Source organism: Microcaecilia unicolor, chromosome 1 (genome assembly GCF_901765095.1).
Source record: "Microcaecilia unicolor chromosome 1, aMicUni1.1, whole genome shotgun sequence".
Taxonomy (NCBI): Eukaryota; Metazoa; Chordata; class Amphibia; order Gymnophiona; family Siphonopidae; genus Microcaecilia; species Microcaecilia unicolor.
In genome coordinates, this window is record NC_044031.1 from 41,030,661 (window position 1) to 41,047,117 (window position 16,457).

Consider the following 16,457-nt stretch of genomic DNA (forward strand, 5'->3'; position numbering starts at 1 on the left):
AACAGGGTCTCCTGTTGGGCTTTGGGAACATTATATGCGAACGTAGCATTGACAGCTTGAAGAACATTTCAGTTAAGTTACATTTGATTCACCGTTTGTTGACTATGATTGAGAGCCTTCAACATCGAGTATTGTGAAAAGGTGTTCAGGCATGTATTATATGAAGAAGAAGAGTGGAGTTTTTTTTGTGAAGACTGGTGATTGAAGAACTAGAGTGCTAGAAAATTTAAAGGTGGTTTTCCACATTAAAAGCACTCGTTAGGATTTCTGAAGTCTTTTTTTCTCCACATTTTCATATATGCTAGCAATTGCACACTTCCAATACTCGTGTGTAACAGAGTAGAATTAATTAGATATTTTATTGGTAATTGAAATCACCCATTATTACAGTGATGCCCAATTTGCCAGCTTTCCTAATCTCTGTAAACAATTCTTCATCTGTCTGTTCGTTCTGTCCCGGCGAATGGTAGTATAGCCCTACCAGAATACTCCTTCCCTTCTCATATGGAATTTCTATCCATAATGATTCCATGCTGCTATCTGTTTCACGTGGAATGCTTGTTTTATTTGACTCAATTCCCTCTTTAATATATAGTGCAACCCCCCTTCCAATTTGATCCTATCATTGCGATATAATTTGTACCCTGTTAACACAGTGTCCCATTGATTGTCCTCTTTCCACCAAGTCTCTGAGATGCCTATTATATCTACCTCAACATTTAGTGTTATATATAATTTTGGACAGATTTGTAATTTTCAGATTTATTTATTTAGATTTTGCTCACACCTTTTTCAGTAGTAGCTCAAGGTGAGTTACATTCAGGTACTCTGGATATTTCTCTGTCCCAGGAGGGCTCACAATCTAAGTTTGTACCTGAGGCAATGGAGGGTTAAGTGACTTGCCCAAGATCACAAGGAGCAGCAGAGGGATTTGAACTGGCCATCTCTGGATTGCAAGACCGGTGCTCTAACCACTAGGCCACTCCTCCACTGTTTGCTTGTTTATAGAGAATGTGCTCCTGCTTATTGACTGCTGCAAGTCCCTGAAGCAGAAACAAAATGCTGGCCACAATTGGACTTTTGTGGTGGTTATAAAACTGACAAGTTAAATATGTCTTTTTTGAAACAATGTGTAGATCTTACTACATTCTTTGACTTAATAAATAATATAAAATAGCACAATCTCTGTAAAACAAGCAAACATTCTTATAATCTGAAAATCAGAAATCTGTCCAAAATTTCAATCAACAGATTACCGTACTTCAAAAACTCAGGAAGCTCGTCACTAAATCGCTCTCACTGACTTGACATGACTTCCTACCGCTGTCTTATGCTTCTGCTCCTGCTCATTGACTGCCGCGAGTCCCCGAAGCAGAAATGAAATGCTGGCCACCGTCTGACTTTTGTGGTGGTTATAAAACTTACAACTTAAATATGGCTTTTTTGAAATAGCGTGTAGATCTTACTACATTATTTGATTTAATAAATAATATAAAATAACTAACGCAAAAGAAGTTTCTTTATGCTGATGATAGACACTGAACCCCAATTGGCTATAATGAGATAAAATAGCTGGGGTATACCGAGTCTTTTTCCTCTTTGTGTTCTGTGTAAACGTTTAAAAAATTTGAGAAGCCCTGCTAGAACTGCTGAGTATCTGGTGTATGATATAAATTGTGTTTTGAAAATTTAGAAGTATTTCACCGCCTTCCAATTTATTATTGATAGCTGTAGATTTATATTTAGATGCAGGAAACAGATGCTAATGTGTGCTTTCGCTTGGGTCTGCTGTTTCTTGCGAATAGCACTTAAGGATTTGCATGGGTTTCCTTCTGCTTACAAAAGCAACCAAAACCGGCACATTTGGCAGAAAGAACATAAGCATGAGAAATCCTCTCTTCCAACGACCTAATGCCTGCTCTGACCTGGCGTTATTTTTTTGCAGCGGTAAGGCAGTTTTGTTTCAGGCGCTTTTTTGTGAGCATTGGGGAGGAATACAAAATGATCTCATTTACATCTTGACTACATTTGCATGCTACCTGCGCTAGTGCCTGGTATGCTCATTTTCCACCCTAGACCCCCTCTGAACATTCTGCACAGGTAAATACGGGTGCTAGTATGGCGCAAATGGCCTCGAGCACCTGCGATTACTTTTGAGCATTGGGGCCCTAGTTCCCTTACCTCTGCCACCCAATTTGAGCACACGAACTGCCCTTCTGCCCTCCCTTCTTAATCCCTGCTGTCTTTTCCCCTGGCATTCCTTTCTCCCAGGCTCTGTTAACTTCTCCAAACTCATTTCCATAAATTCTGGTTCCCTTCTCTTGACAAATCTCATCCCTCCTCTGAATTTCCACTTAACTCCCTACCAAATCTCCAAACTCCAGCTTTCCCACCCCATAGTAAGTGCTTCCTTCCTCTTTCTCACTAACTCTTGCTAACCAGCATAGATTTTTTTTGTATGTCTCTCTTGGGTATGGGCATCTTAGTAGGTCTTGCCATATGTTCATTCCCCTTCCTCTGCCTGCACACGAGCATTTTAAAAAGTGCATGGCAGGCCTGGCTCTGATGCTAGACTTGAAATAAACGAGATGGGCCCCACTCTCGTGCACACTCTTAGAATAGTTGTCATCCTCTGTCAGTATAGCGTGGAAGGCGTGGTGCAGATATATATATATATATAACCAAAAGAACAACGAATGATATTCCAATTTGAAACAATGGAACCGTCAGGTTTAAATAGAAATGTGGAATGGAAAGCGTTTTTCTGATCGCTGTACCTTTAAACCTGTCCAAGATTTTGATTGGCTGAACTTGAGTACGGAGTTCATTTGTGAAATTGAACATTCATTTTGTCTTCCTGAAGCAGTGAGTTTTTGGCGCGAAACAAGGCGCTCTTGTAGAAGAATGAGGAATTTAATAGTTATTTAACTCTTATCAAGCCCGACACAAAAAAAAGAGAACAGATGTGGAGTGCAAAGAAATCAGAGGAACTCCGGAGTCTGCTGGAAACCGGTGAATGGTGGATGGTGAAGGAATCAACAGCAGCGAGGAGAAGTGAAAGCCACGTATAGAAGTGGAAGGAACATAAGAAGAATCCGTTCTTTGGCAGCTAAGTGAATTGGTACACCACTTCGGTGGGGGTGGCTGTGTGAAAAAATCTTTTGCTTAAATTGAAGGGTCGGGTTGAACGAGTGAGAATTGGATTACACATTTTTCTTTTGGAGATTTTTGGACATTTTTTCTCATAGATACTGTGAAGAGCAAAGAAACTACAAGCCCCAGAAGGCAGTGCAGCACCAGAGAGATTCAGAACCAAGGAACTACAAGCCCCAGAAGGCAGTGCAGCACCAGCAGACAGATCAGGTGAAGGGAGAAGAATCTATGCAAGGGAGGGAGGAGCCGGGGTGTGATTGGGAGATGGAATCAGATGGGGGAAGGGAGGAGCCCCTAGACCGGGAGGAAGGGGAGGAGAGAATGGAACTGGAGGAGGAGAAAGGAGGGGAGAATGAGGAGGAAATGGAAGTGCTGGTGGAGGGCTCTTAAAGTGAGTTATGAACTGAACTGGAGAGAGTGAATGAAGCCTTGGTGAATTGACCCGGTGGGTGGATGTCAGGTGGTTTTGTGCTGACAAATGAGGGAGGTGGGTCATTAGGTCTAAGAGTGAGAAAGTGACTTAGACCATATTGCCATTGAATTGAACTGTTTAATTTCATTTCTAAGATGAACTGTGTGTGAAGGCAATGCTAAACTAAACTGTGTTTGAAAGCAGTGCTAAACTGAATTGAGGAGGAAAACATTGCTAACTGAACTGAATTGTGAGCAGTGCTCAGTAACTGTGGGAAAGAGCAGTGCAACTAAGTACTGGATTAGAAGCAGTGCTGGGGGGGGAAACCATATTGAAAGCAGGGCCAAAGTGAACTGTGTGGAAAGCAGGCCCGCGCTGAACTATATTGCAAGCAGGGCTCCAATGAACTGGGTTTAAAAGTGGAGCTACACTGAGGAGAGAGAAAGGCCTGTGAAGCCTTAAAGCAGAGTAAATGTACTCAGGAGCTAATAAAGCACTTCTGGTGATTTGCCTGTTGTCCGGAGACCCTGATTGCAGACTGTCGACTCGTGAGTGAAGGGCGTGCCGGGTAAAGAAAGGAAGAGACTGAGAAAGAGTGGCGCGGATCTGGCGGCTGAGCGTGACATATTATGGTGGCAGTGGTGGGATCGCAGTGAACCTCCACGGGAAGGAGTAGTGTCCTAGAAGGAGTGGAGTGGGTTCCGGACCAGACCAGTCGAGCAGTCGGAGCGAGGTGCAGGAGTCCTGGAGGTTTCGGAAGCCCGTCGTGTGGGCCAACGCTGACAAAGGCGTATTACTCGCCTACCCAGGTAAAGGGTACCTAGGGAGGAGGCGAGGGAGGATACAGTAATTGGAGAAGCACAGTTTCTGTGCAGTGGAAAAGAGTTTGTGAGATACCGCACTTGGGTGGTTGTTTTTTTTTGTCTTTTTGCAGGTGCGGGGAATCCGGTGAAGGATATGGATCCCAAAGAGCTGTTTGCGTTTATGACGCATCAATTTCAGAAACAGCAAGAGATGGCTCATCAGCTGTTGGAGGAGTCGTTGGCGGCTTCCCGGGCACAGCAGCAACCGCTCTTGGACTTATTTCAGGAGTTGCTTCGAGGTGGAGGACGGTTGTCTGACAGGGGGCCGGATGGAAGAGTGGACCGAGCAGAAGGAGCGGTGGGAGTAGGAGGACTTCCCGGAGTGAACTGGCTGCCGTGGGGTAAGCTGACTGAGTCGGACAATATTGAAGATTACTTAGGGGCATTTGAAAGGGTGGCGGTGGCTGCAGGGTGGCCCCGGGAACAATGGACAATTCGATTAGCCCCTGCGCTGTCTGGTGAGGCCTTGGCCGCCTTTAGGGCTTTGCCTACACTGGAGGTGGCGGACTATACCAAATTGAAAGAAGCTATTCTGGACAGGTATGGAGTGAGCCGCCACACATATAGAAGGCGATTCAGAGAATTACGCTGGGTGGAGAGTGAAACACCCCGGGCGTTGGCTCAAAAGCTTTTGGATTTAGCAGGAAAGTGGTTAGAGCCTGAAAAGAGAACTATGAATCAGGTAATGCAAGAGCTTGTGCTGGAACAATTTTTGGAGGCACTACCTGAAAAGTTTCGGGTGGATTTGATAAAGAAGGGGTGTATGTCACTTGAGGAGGCCATTAAAAGCATGGAATGCTTCCTGGAGGCCCAGCGGTGTGAAGGGGGAGGGGGACGAATGGGGGAGAAAGTGGCAAGAGTAACAGGGGCCAGACCTTTAGTGAATGAGGAGAGAATGTGTTACCGGTGTGGAAGGAAAGGACATCTGAGGAGGGACTGTTTTGCTAAACTAGGGTTCACCTCGTACTCCCAAGGGCCAGTGGTGAAACAATTGAGGCAAGCAGTGGAGATATGTGGGGTCTGGGTCAATGCTCTGCTAGATTCAGGGGCGGATCAGACCATGCTGTCTCGGGCCCTGTGGGAAAGAATAAAGGGAAAGAGAGGAGTATGTAATGATAATAGGGGCCGGGAGGTCAGCATTCAGTGTGTTCATGGGGCTACCACTACATATCCCCTTAAGCGAGTTGGTATAAAAGGTCCTTCAGGGTCACACTGGGTATGGGTGGCAATATTACCCCGGCTACCTCAGGAACTAATTTTGGGGAGGGATTGGCCCCCATTTGTGCACTGTTTAAGAGAAAAGGAAGGGTTGGTTGTTACTCGGGGGCAGAGGAAAGAGCAAGAAGGAGTAGAGCAGAACTTGTCACATATTTTTCCCTTTCATTTGGAGGTACTAGGGGCACCTGGGAAGACGCGGGAGTCAGGGCAAGTAAAAAAATTAACGCAGAGGCACAGGACTCAGACAATGAAAGGGATTGAGCAGGGAGGGGAGTTTCCGGAGGATCCTGAGGAGTTGTTGAGCAGGTTCCCTTATTTTAGCAGGGAACAGGAGTCAGATCTCACATTGAAATATGCCTGGGAACGGGCGAGGGAGCCGGTGGGGGGCACACAGGGACCCAAGTTTGTGATAGAGAAGGGTTTACTGTTTCGGGTGATGCCAGCTGAGGGCAGTGAGGAGGAGATTAAACAACTTATTGTACCTAGGGGATTCCGGAAGTTGGTGTTACAGTTAGCGCATGACCATCCTCTGGGAGGACATAAAGGGATCCAGAATACAGTGAAACAGTTACTAGGGCGGTTTTACTGGCCTGGGGTATATAAAGAGGTAGAGGAATACTGTAAATCCTGTGTGGTATGTCAGAAGCTGACAGAGAAAGGGCCAAGGCCTGCTCCATTGCACCCTCTTCCCCGAATTGAGAATCCGTGTGGGAGGTTGGCAATGGATATTATCGGTCCCCTACTTAAATCCAGGAGAGGGTTTTCTTATATTCTGGTGATTGTTGATATGGCTACCCGTTTCCCCTGGGCCATACCCTTGCGAAATATCTCGGCAAAGGTGATTGCTGCGGAGCTGATTCGGCTCTTTTGTGAGGTTGGCTTTCCTAGGGAGGTGTTAACTGATAGAGGCACCAATTTTCTTTCTCGCACCCTGGTACAGGTTTGGGAGGCTTTTGGTATTAAACACATTTGTACTTCAGCCTATCACCCTCAAACCAACGGCCTAGTGGAGAGGTTCAACAAAACTTTGAAGATGTTGTTAAGGAAGGGGTTAGGATCACACTATGAGAACTGGGATCAACTTTTGCCTTTTGCATTGTATGTATCTAGGGAATGTGTGCAGGCTTCCCTAGGAGTATCCCCCTTTGAATTATTATATGGGAGGGCCCCAAGGGGAGTGTTGGATATTCTCCGGGAGCAGTGGGTACCGCCGGAACGGGAGGATAAGACGGTAGTAGAATATCTTCATGATTTGAAAGGGCGGTTGTGGAGGTTAGGCACTTATTCCCGGGGTAATCTAGAGAAAACCCAAAGTTATCAGAAGACGCATTATGATCAGGGAGCGCAGGTCAGAGTATTTCAGGAAGGGGATAAGGTGGTGGTTAGGGTCCCGGATAATCCACATAAATTTTTAAGTAAATGGAAGGGACCCTGTACGGTGAGGAAACGGTTGGGCCCGGTCACTTATGAGGTATTGAATGAGCGAGGGAAGCCTCAGACCTATCATGCGAACTTACTCCAGCCTTGGCAGGAAAGGAAAGCCTATTGGGCAAAAGGGGAGGAGGAATTGGAGGAGGACTTAGGACCGCAGATATCGGAGATCTTTATTCCTAGGGAAGTGACAGTGGGAGACAGCTTAGAGGGTCCCCAGAAGGAACAGATGCAAGCTCTGTTGCTGGAGTTTCAGGATGTTCTCACAGCGTGTCCTGGGGAGACACACTTAATAGTACATGAAATTGAGACGGAGAAAGGGAGGGTGGTTCGTCAGCGACCTTATAGGTTATCCCCAGGTAAAAAGCAGGAGGTAGTTAAACAAGTGAAGGAAATGCTGGACTTTGGGGTGATCGAGGAATCCTTTAGTCCGTGGGCGAGTCCGGTGGTGCTAGTGCCTAAGAGGGATGGATCCTGGCGTTTTTGTATAGATTTTCGGCGAGTTAATGCGCTGTCTGTGCCAGACGCTTATCCTATGCCTCGTATTGAGGATTTGATAGATAGGCTGGGTTCGGCACAGTTCTTGTCTACTCTTGACTTAACTAAGGGGTACTGGCAAATTCCCTTATCGAGGAAGGCCCGGCCTAAGACCGCTTTTTGCACCCCGCTTGGGTTGTTTCAATTCAAGCGAATGCCATTTGGCTTAAATTCAGCTGCGGCTTCTTGCCAACGCCTGCTGGACAGAGTATTGAGATCACACCAGGAATATGCTGCTGCATATTTGGATGATGTTATCATTCATAGTCCAGATTGGGAGACCCATGTAGTCCAGGTTAGGGGGGTATTGCAATCTTTTCGGGAAGCAGGTCTCACCCTTAACCCTCAAAAATGCCATTTTGCCCAGCGGGAGGTAAAATACTTGGGCTATCGGGTAGGAAATGGTCAGGTTAAGCCATTGTGTGATAAGGTGAAAAGTATTCAGGAGTTTCCCCTTCCTACAAATAAGAAAGCGCTAAGAAGTTTTTTGGGATTGATAGGTTATTACAGAAGATTTATACCTCACTTCGCCTCTCGAGCCGCCCCCTTGACAGATATGTTGAAGGGTGGTAGACCGAATCAGCTCCAGTGGCAGGAGGACTCGGAAAGGGTATTTGCGGGGATGCGGTCAGCATTATGCCAGGAGCCTCTACTTAAAGCAGTGGACTTTGAGAAACCTTTTGTATTGCATACTGATGCATCTGGGGTAGGATTAGGTGCGGTGTTATCACAAGTGCATGAGGGAGAGGAGCACCCGATTATGTACTTGAGCAGGAAGCTTCTCCCTCATGAAACTAGATATGCCACGATTGAAAGGGAATGCCTGGCAGTTAAGTGGGCGATACAAGCCTGTGAGTTCTATCTTGAGGGGCGTCCCTTTAAGCTGGTCACGGATCATGCCCCCTTAAAGTGGCTGGGTCAGATGAAGAACCATAATGCTAGATTGATGAGGTGGTATTTGGCGTTGCAACCATTTCAGTTTCAGGTGGAACATCAAGCAGGGAAATTAATGCAGCATGTTGATGTTCTGTCAAGGATTGCTAGTCCGGTAGTAAAGGAAGGAAAAAACAAACGGACTAGCAATCGTTTGACTGGGGGGGTATGTGAAGAGCAAAGAAACTACAAGCCCCAGAAGGCAGTGCAGCACCAGAGAGATTCAGAACCAAGGAACTACAAGCCCCAGAAGGCAGTGCAGCACCAGCAGACAGATCAGGTGAAGGGAGAAGAATCTATGCAAGGGAGGGAGGAGCCGGGGTGTGATTGGGAGATGGAATCAGATGGGGGAAGGGAGGAGCCCCTAGACCGGGAGGAAGGGGAGGAGAGAATGGAACTGGAGGAGGAGAAAGGAGGGGAGAATGAGGAGGAAATGGAAGTGCTGGTGGAGGGCTCTTAAAGTGAGTTATGAACTGAACTGGAGAGAGTGAATGAAGCCTTGGTGAATTGACCCGGTGGGTGGATGTCAGGTGGTTTTGTGCTGACAAATGAGGGAGGTGGGTCATTAGGTCTAAGAGTGAGAAAGTGACTTAGACCATATTGCCATTGAATTGAACTGTTTAATTTCATTTCTAAGATGAACTGTGTGTGAAGGCAATGCTAAACTAAACTGTGTTTGAAAGCAGTGCTAAACTGAATTGAGGAGGAAAACATTGCTAACTGAACTGAATTGTGAGCAGTGCTCAGTAACTGTGGGAAAGAGCAGTGCAACTAAGTACTGGATTAGAAGCAGTGCTGGGGGGGGAAACCATATTGAAAGCAGGGCCAAAGTGAACTGTGTGGAAAGCAGGCCCGCGCTGAACTATATTGCAAGCAGGGCTCCAATGAACTGGGTTTAAAAGTGGAGCTACACTGAGGAGAGAGAAAGGCCTGTGAAGCCTTAAAGCAGAGTAAATGTACTCCGGAGCTAATAAAGCACTTCTGGTGATTTGCCTGTTGTCCGGAGACCCTGATTGCAGACTGTCGACTCGTGAGTGAAGGGCGTGCCGGGTAAAGAAAGGAAGAGACTGAGAAAGAGTGGCGCGGATCTGGCGGCTGAGCGTGACAATACTTAATATTTACTTAAAGGGTTTTTTTGAGGAACCAATGATTTTTCTCTGCAATAGGAGGTTTTTTTCATTGGTTTATTTTTACCCTGCATAGAATATTATATGGACCAATGATAAAATTCTGCTCCTGATATAGTTGAGACATTACCAGTAAGAGAGGATTTGTTCAGGAATGAACAGTTTCACTAGGAAGCTTTGAGGTCCTTTGACTGGAGAACATCGGATGTGGTCCCTCTTCACAAAAGTGGTGATAGGGGAGAAGCTGGAAACTACAGGCCGGTAAGCCTCACTTCGGTTATTGGAAAAGTAATGGAAGCGATGCTGAAGGAAAGGATAGTGAATTTCCAGGAAGCAAATAAGTTGCAAGATCGGAGACAACATGGTTTTACCAAAGGTAAACCGCGACAAACGAATCTCATTGAATTCTTTGACTGGGTGACGAGAGAACTGAATCATGGACTTGCTATAGACGTAATTACTTAGATTTCAGCAACACTTTTGACACGGCTCCCCACAGGAGGCTCTTGAATAAACTTGACAGGCTGAAAATAGGGCCCGACGTGGTGAACTGGATTAGGAACTGGTTGACGGGCTGATGGAATTTGCTCGGGTGAGGGAAAGGTGAGTAGTGGAGTGCCTCAGGGATTGGTGCTGGGGCCGATTCTGTTCAATATATTTGTGAGTAACATTGCCAAAGGGTTAGAAGGTAAAGTTTGCCTTTTTGCGGACGATATTAAGATTTGTAACAGAGTGGACATCCGGGTGGGATGAAAAAGGATCTGCAGAAGCTAGAATGGTCTAAGGTTTGGCAATTAAAATTCAATGCGAAGAAATGCAAAGTGATGCACTTAAACATAGTAGATGACGGCAGAAAAAGACCTGCACGGTCCATCCAGTCTGCCCAAGAAGATAAATTCATATGTGCTACGTTTTTATTTGTACTGTCCTCTTCAGTGCACAGACCGTATAAGTCTGGCCAGCCCTATCCCCGCCTCACAACCACCAACCCCGCCTCCCAACCACCAGCTCTGGCACAGACCGTATAAGTCTGGCCAGCCCTATCCCCGCCTCACAACCACCAACCCCACCTCCCAACCACCAGCTCTGGCACAGACCGTATAAGTCTGCCCAGCACTATCCCTGCCTCTCAACCACCAGCTCTGGCACAGACCCTATAAGTCTGCCCAGCACTATCCTCGTCTCCCAACTACCAGTCCCGTCTCCCACCACCAGCTCTGGCACAGACCGTATAAGTCTGCCCAGCACTATCCCTGCCTCCCACCACCGGCTCTGGCACAGACCGTATAAGTCTGCCCAGCACTATCCCTGCCTCCCACCACCGGCTCTGGCACAGACTGTATAAGTCTGCCCAGCACTATCCCCGCCGCCCAACCACCAGCCCCGGCACAGACCGTATAAGTCTGCCCAGCACTAGCCCCGCCTCCCAACCACCAGCTCTGCCACCCATTCTAGGCTAAGCTTCTGAGGATCCATTCCTATTGCGCAGGATTCCTTTATGCATATCCCACGCATGTTTGAATTCTGTTACCGTTTTCATCTCCACCACCTCCCGCGGGAGGGCATTCCAAGTATCCACCACCCTCTCCGTGAAAAAATACTTCCTGACATTCTTCTTGAGTCTGCCCCCCTTCAATCTCATTTCATGCCCTCTCGTTCTACAGCCTTCCCATCTCTGGAAAAGGTTTGTTTGCGGATTAATACCTTTCAAATATCTGAACATCTGTATCATATCACCCCTGTTTCTCCTTTCCTCCAGGGTATACATGTTCAGGTCCGCAAGTCTCTCCTCATACGTCTTGTAACGCAAATCCCATACCATCCTCGTAGCTTTTCTTTGCACCGATTCAATTCTTTTTACATCCTTAGCAAGATATGGCCTCCAAAACTGAACACAATACTCCAGGTGGGGCCTCACCGACGACTTGTACAGAGGCATCAACACCTCTTTTCTTCTGCTGGTCACACCTCTCTCTATACAGCCTAGTAACCTTCTAGCTACGGCCACCGCCTTGTCACACTGTTTCATCGCCTTCAGATCCTCAGATACTATCACCCCAAGAAAAGCTACAAGAATGGTATGGGATTTGTGTTACAAGACGTATGAGGAGAGACTTGCTGACCTGAACATGTATACCGAGTCTTGTAAGGTCCGCTTGTAATTTTTCACAATCCTCTCGTGATTTAATGACTTTGAATAACTTTGTGTTATCAGCAAATTTAATTACCTCACTAGTTACTCCCATCTCTAGGTCATTTATAAATATGTTAAAAAGCAGCGATCCCAGCACAGAGCCCTGGGGAACCCCACTAACTACCGTTCTCCATTGAGAATACTGACCATTTAACCCTACTCTCTGTTTTCTATCTTTTAACCAGTTTTTAATCCTTAATAGAACAAATACAGACTGACAGAGTAAATGTGGAGGAAAAAACAAGGGGTGTAGTGAGGTGGAGGAGACGACAAGAGGGAGAACAAGGGCTATGGGATTGAAGGCAGGGTGGACTGACAATGATCTTGGCCCACAAGTAATAAGGATCATGGGCCCCTAACCACCTATCAAAAGTGACTAAAGTAAAAATGGAAGCTATGGGACAGTGGGCCTCCTATTGCTGTGAGCCATCAGGTACTGCCCTATTGTCTCAATGGTCAGTCCACCCCAGGTAGGTCACAGCAGCACAGGGATGAAAGATGAAAGGGAGCTGGGGGAGGGAATGGTGAATGCCGGGCCTGTCTTAGGCAGGAAAAACCAGTGCAATCGCACAGGGCCTCCCATTTCCAGGAGACCCGCGCTGCCAACCCTGACATGATAGACATGACAGGAAGTGCCTTGTGTTGCTATGAAATGTCAGGCTGTGAACTCAGCTCATGATTAGATGTCTCCTGCCCCATGCTGGCAAGTCTGTGTATGTGATGTGGAGGAGCGCTCACGTGTCACTTACTACTAGACATATGCAGCACTGTACACATTAAATACAGGTAGTTTTCACTGTCCCAAGGGGCTCACAATCAAAGTTGGGTTTTTTTTTTGTACCTGGGGCAAAGGAGGGTTAGGTGACTTGCCCAAGGTCACAAGGAACTGAACCCAGGTTGCCAGGGCCAAAGCCCGCTGCACTAACCATTAGACTACTTTGCAGAAGTGGTATTTCAGGAGCAGAGAATAAGTCAACATGGATAAGAAGTCAGTGGACTGGACGAGGCTGAGGTTGTTCTTCAGATAGTGCCAACTACCTCATGACATGATGTCACCAATAGCGTCACTTGAGCTCTTTAGTAATGGGGACCCACAAGTAGCCCCAACCCGAGGTTGGGGCGGGTGACCTATGAATGCAGTGTGCTTCTTACAGAGGCATCACCAAGTACAGCGCTATACAACTCCCTTAGACAGCAACTCTTAACCTGATGGAAGCCTGAGCGTGGGGTGGGGGGTGCTCTTTGGCTTGTGACCCATGTTGACATCAGACAGGGGTGTCTCAGGTACTGCTGTCTCTCTGCCTCTCTCAACTCGCAGCTTGGTGAGGAAAGGGTCTGTGCTCTCCGCCACCCAAGTCTGTATGTATAGAATGTTTGTACGTTTGGGAAGCTCGCCAGGTGCCCTTGGCCTGGATTGGCCGCTGTCGTGGACAGGATGCTGGGCTTGATGGACCCTTGGTCTTTTCCCAGTGTGGCATTACTTATGTACTTATGTGATGGGGAGGAGGCAGCTCAGCACAATTAACCAGCTCTGGAAAATCGAGCTCTTCATCTCCTGCTGCCACTGACTGTTGGTGTTAGATTTTATTTATTTTATTGCATTTGTATCCCACCTCTTTGCAGGCTCAATGTGGCTTACAATTCATTGTGGATACTGGAAATAGAAAATATACATTTGGTTTATAGAGAGTTTGGGTTACATGATTGTATTACAGCAAAAGACGTTATAAGACATTCCTATCTATATTACACGTGTTGATCTTAGTGATATATCTTTTCGAAGAGATAGGTTTTCAGTAGTTTGAGGAAATTGGCCAGTTCATGGACCGTTTTCAGGTTGCGTGGTAGGGCGTTCCATAGCTGCGTGCCCATATAGGAGAAGGTGGACGCATGCAACAATTTGTATTGCAAACCTTTACAATTGGGAGGATGAAGATTGAGGAATGTACAAGATTTTATTGCGTTCCTGTGAGGTAAGTCTATTAGGTCTGACATGTAGGCTGGGGGCTTCTCCATGGATAATCTTGTGGACTAGGGGTACAAAGTTTGAACGTGATGCGTTCTTTAAGTGGGAGCCAGTGTAGTTTTTCTCGTAGTGGTGTCGCGCATTCATATTTTGGCTTACCGAATATTAATCTGGCTGCTGTGTTCTGGGCTGTCTGGAATTTTTTAAGTATTTGCTCTTTGCAACCAGCGTATAATGAATTACAGTAGTCCAGATGACTGAGTACTAGTGATTGTACCAGATTGCGGAAGACGGACCTTGGAAAAAATGGTTTAATTCTTTTTAGCTTCCACATTGAGATGAGGGGGAGAGATAGAAAAGTAATAAATAATAATAATAAAAGGCAGAGTTGAGTTTAGTTGGTTTTGTAGTAGTTCAGTTGAAGAGGAATTTAGTGGGTGTGTGCCTTTTCAGCAGTAGCTTAAGACAATTTTGCATTCACTTACATTAAGTATTTCCCTATATCCAGAGGCCTTTTAACTGCAGATTTGTACTTGGGGCAATGTCAGTGACTTACCCATGGTCACAAGAAGCATCAGTGGGGTTTGAACTCTGTTTTCAGCTTATTGCTGTAACCCTAGGTTACCTTTCCAGTGCAAGTTATTTTGTTAGATTTATGCTTTGATTGTGTTAGAGGATACAGAAGTTTAAAAAAGTGCTGGATACAAGATCAACGGAGAACTGCCATAACTTACCTTGTTCCATGATAAGTAGAAAAACTAGGGGTTCGTTGTTGTAAATGTTTTATGGAACGGAGGACTCACCACATATCTTAAATTAAAAAAAATCCTCATCACTGGAGGTAGGGGCAGAGTTTGGGCAAGGGGTCGGGGGGGGGGGGGGGGGGCTCCACCGAACTCATCTGCACAGAGCTCCACAATTGGTAAGACCGGCCCTGGGTGAAGGAATGGGGTGACAGTGGGGAGCAGAGAGCAAGGGTTGATAAAAGTGGAACTAAGCATGAGTGAAGGAACTGAGGGGTAAAAGGAAGAGAGCTGGGCCTTCAGCACCTAACCACTACACCTCTATTCAGGAAATCTTGACTGCCCCAACTTGACATTTCGTCCTTTAGATTGTAAGCTCCTTCGAGCAGGGACAGTAATTCTTTGTTAAACTGTACAGCGCTGCGTAACCCTAGTAGCGCTCTAGAAATGTTAAGTAGTAGTAGTAATGGACTTGCACACTGTTATAAAGGTTTTGTATACAGGTCACATTCCCTGTCCGTTTTGAACGACAGCATCACGACCACCTCTCCGTTCAAGTCATCCACTTAACGATAAGAAAAGCCTTTCCCAGGGTAAAGGGAAGGAGGAGGAGAAGTAACCCTGGCAGTCTCAGATTGAAATACCAAGTCACACGCATTCGGAGACCAGGGTCCCCTCTCCATGGTCTATATCATAGTAACATAGTAGATGACGGCAGAAAAAGTCCTGCACGGTCCATCCAGTCTGCCCAACAAGATAAACTCATATGTGCTACTTTTTGTGTATCTTACCTTGATTTGTACCTGGCCTTTTCAGGGCACAGACCGTGTAAGTCTGCCCAGCACTATCCACGCCTCCCAACCACCAGCCCCGCCTCCCACCACCGGCTCTGGCACAGACGGTATAAGTCTGCCCAGCACTATCCCCGCCTCCCACCACGGGCTCTGGCACAGACCCCAGCACTATCCACGCCTCCCAACCAGTGTTGCCAGGTGGGCGGTTTTACCGCCCGGTTTTCCGCAAACCGCCGCGGGAAATTTTTACCCGCGGCGGGTTGCGGTTTTTTGGGCTTGTTTTGGGTGGTTTTTTCGGCCGTGGGGGCGGGGTTACTGATGTTTTGGGCGGGGTTAGTGACGTTCTGGGCGGGGCCGATGACGCAGGGTGGGGGTGTCAGGGGCGGGGTTTGAGTTTAGGCAGGTTTTGGGCTGGTTTGGGTGGGGAAAAAATTTTCCACCTGGCAACCCTGCTCCCAACCACCAGTCCCACCTCCCACCACTGGCTCTCTCCCCAGTCTAATATATCTCCTTCTAATCTCCCTCAAATTCGTACCTCAGATCACACCCCCAGTTTCCCTTACCCGATACCCCGTCCCCTCTAACACAACCTCTCCCAGTCTCTTCCTCAGATCAAGGCTTAATTAAACCTCTTTGCCTCAGATGCATGGACCCCAGTTCCACTTCCCGGCCGGGACCGGCGCGCCTGCCTTAGCTTAGTGCTAGGCTAGTGCCTATGCCTACTGCGTTTCCTTTGCCCTATTAATTTGCAATGCCTTGCTGGATACAGGAAGTTGCGTCAAGGGAGGGCGGGACATCGGAGGAAAGCACAGCTGCAGCCAGGCCCCTCACTCGTAGCGATCTCAAAGACAACACAAGTAGGTTGAGGACGGGTAGAGAGCTGGACGGGAGGATTTGTAGTAACAGAGGCAGTTCCTGAAGGGTTCACGTGCGAGTGATCGAACCCTCTCAGAGATCAACTACCTAGTGTACCTACCCAGGCTCCAACGTCCAAGTACCGCCTCTTTTTCCCTTCAATTCAGGGCAGCCGGCCGCACTTGCTGTCAAACCAGGCTGGTGCATCAAGGCCCACTGAGGTTACCAAGG

General features: G+C 47.0%; 1 protein-coding gene across 1 annotated transcript in view; it reads right to left on the reverse strand.

The window, feature by feature from the left end:
• The window catches only part of LRRC61 (leucine rich repeat containing 61), a 38,691-nt gene extending 22,234 nt beyond the window's left edge, over positions 1-16,457 (reverse strand). The window contains exon 1 of the mRNA XM_030189884.1: positions 16,348-16,457. The gene's annotated coding sequence lies outside the window, so the exon portion shown is untranslated. The remainder of the gene's footprint in view (positions 1-16,347) is intronic.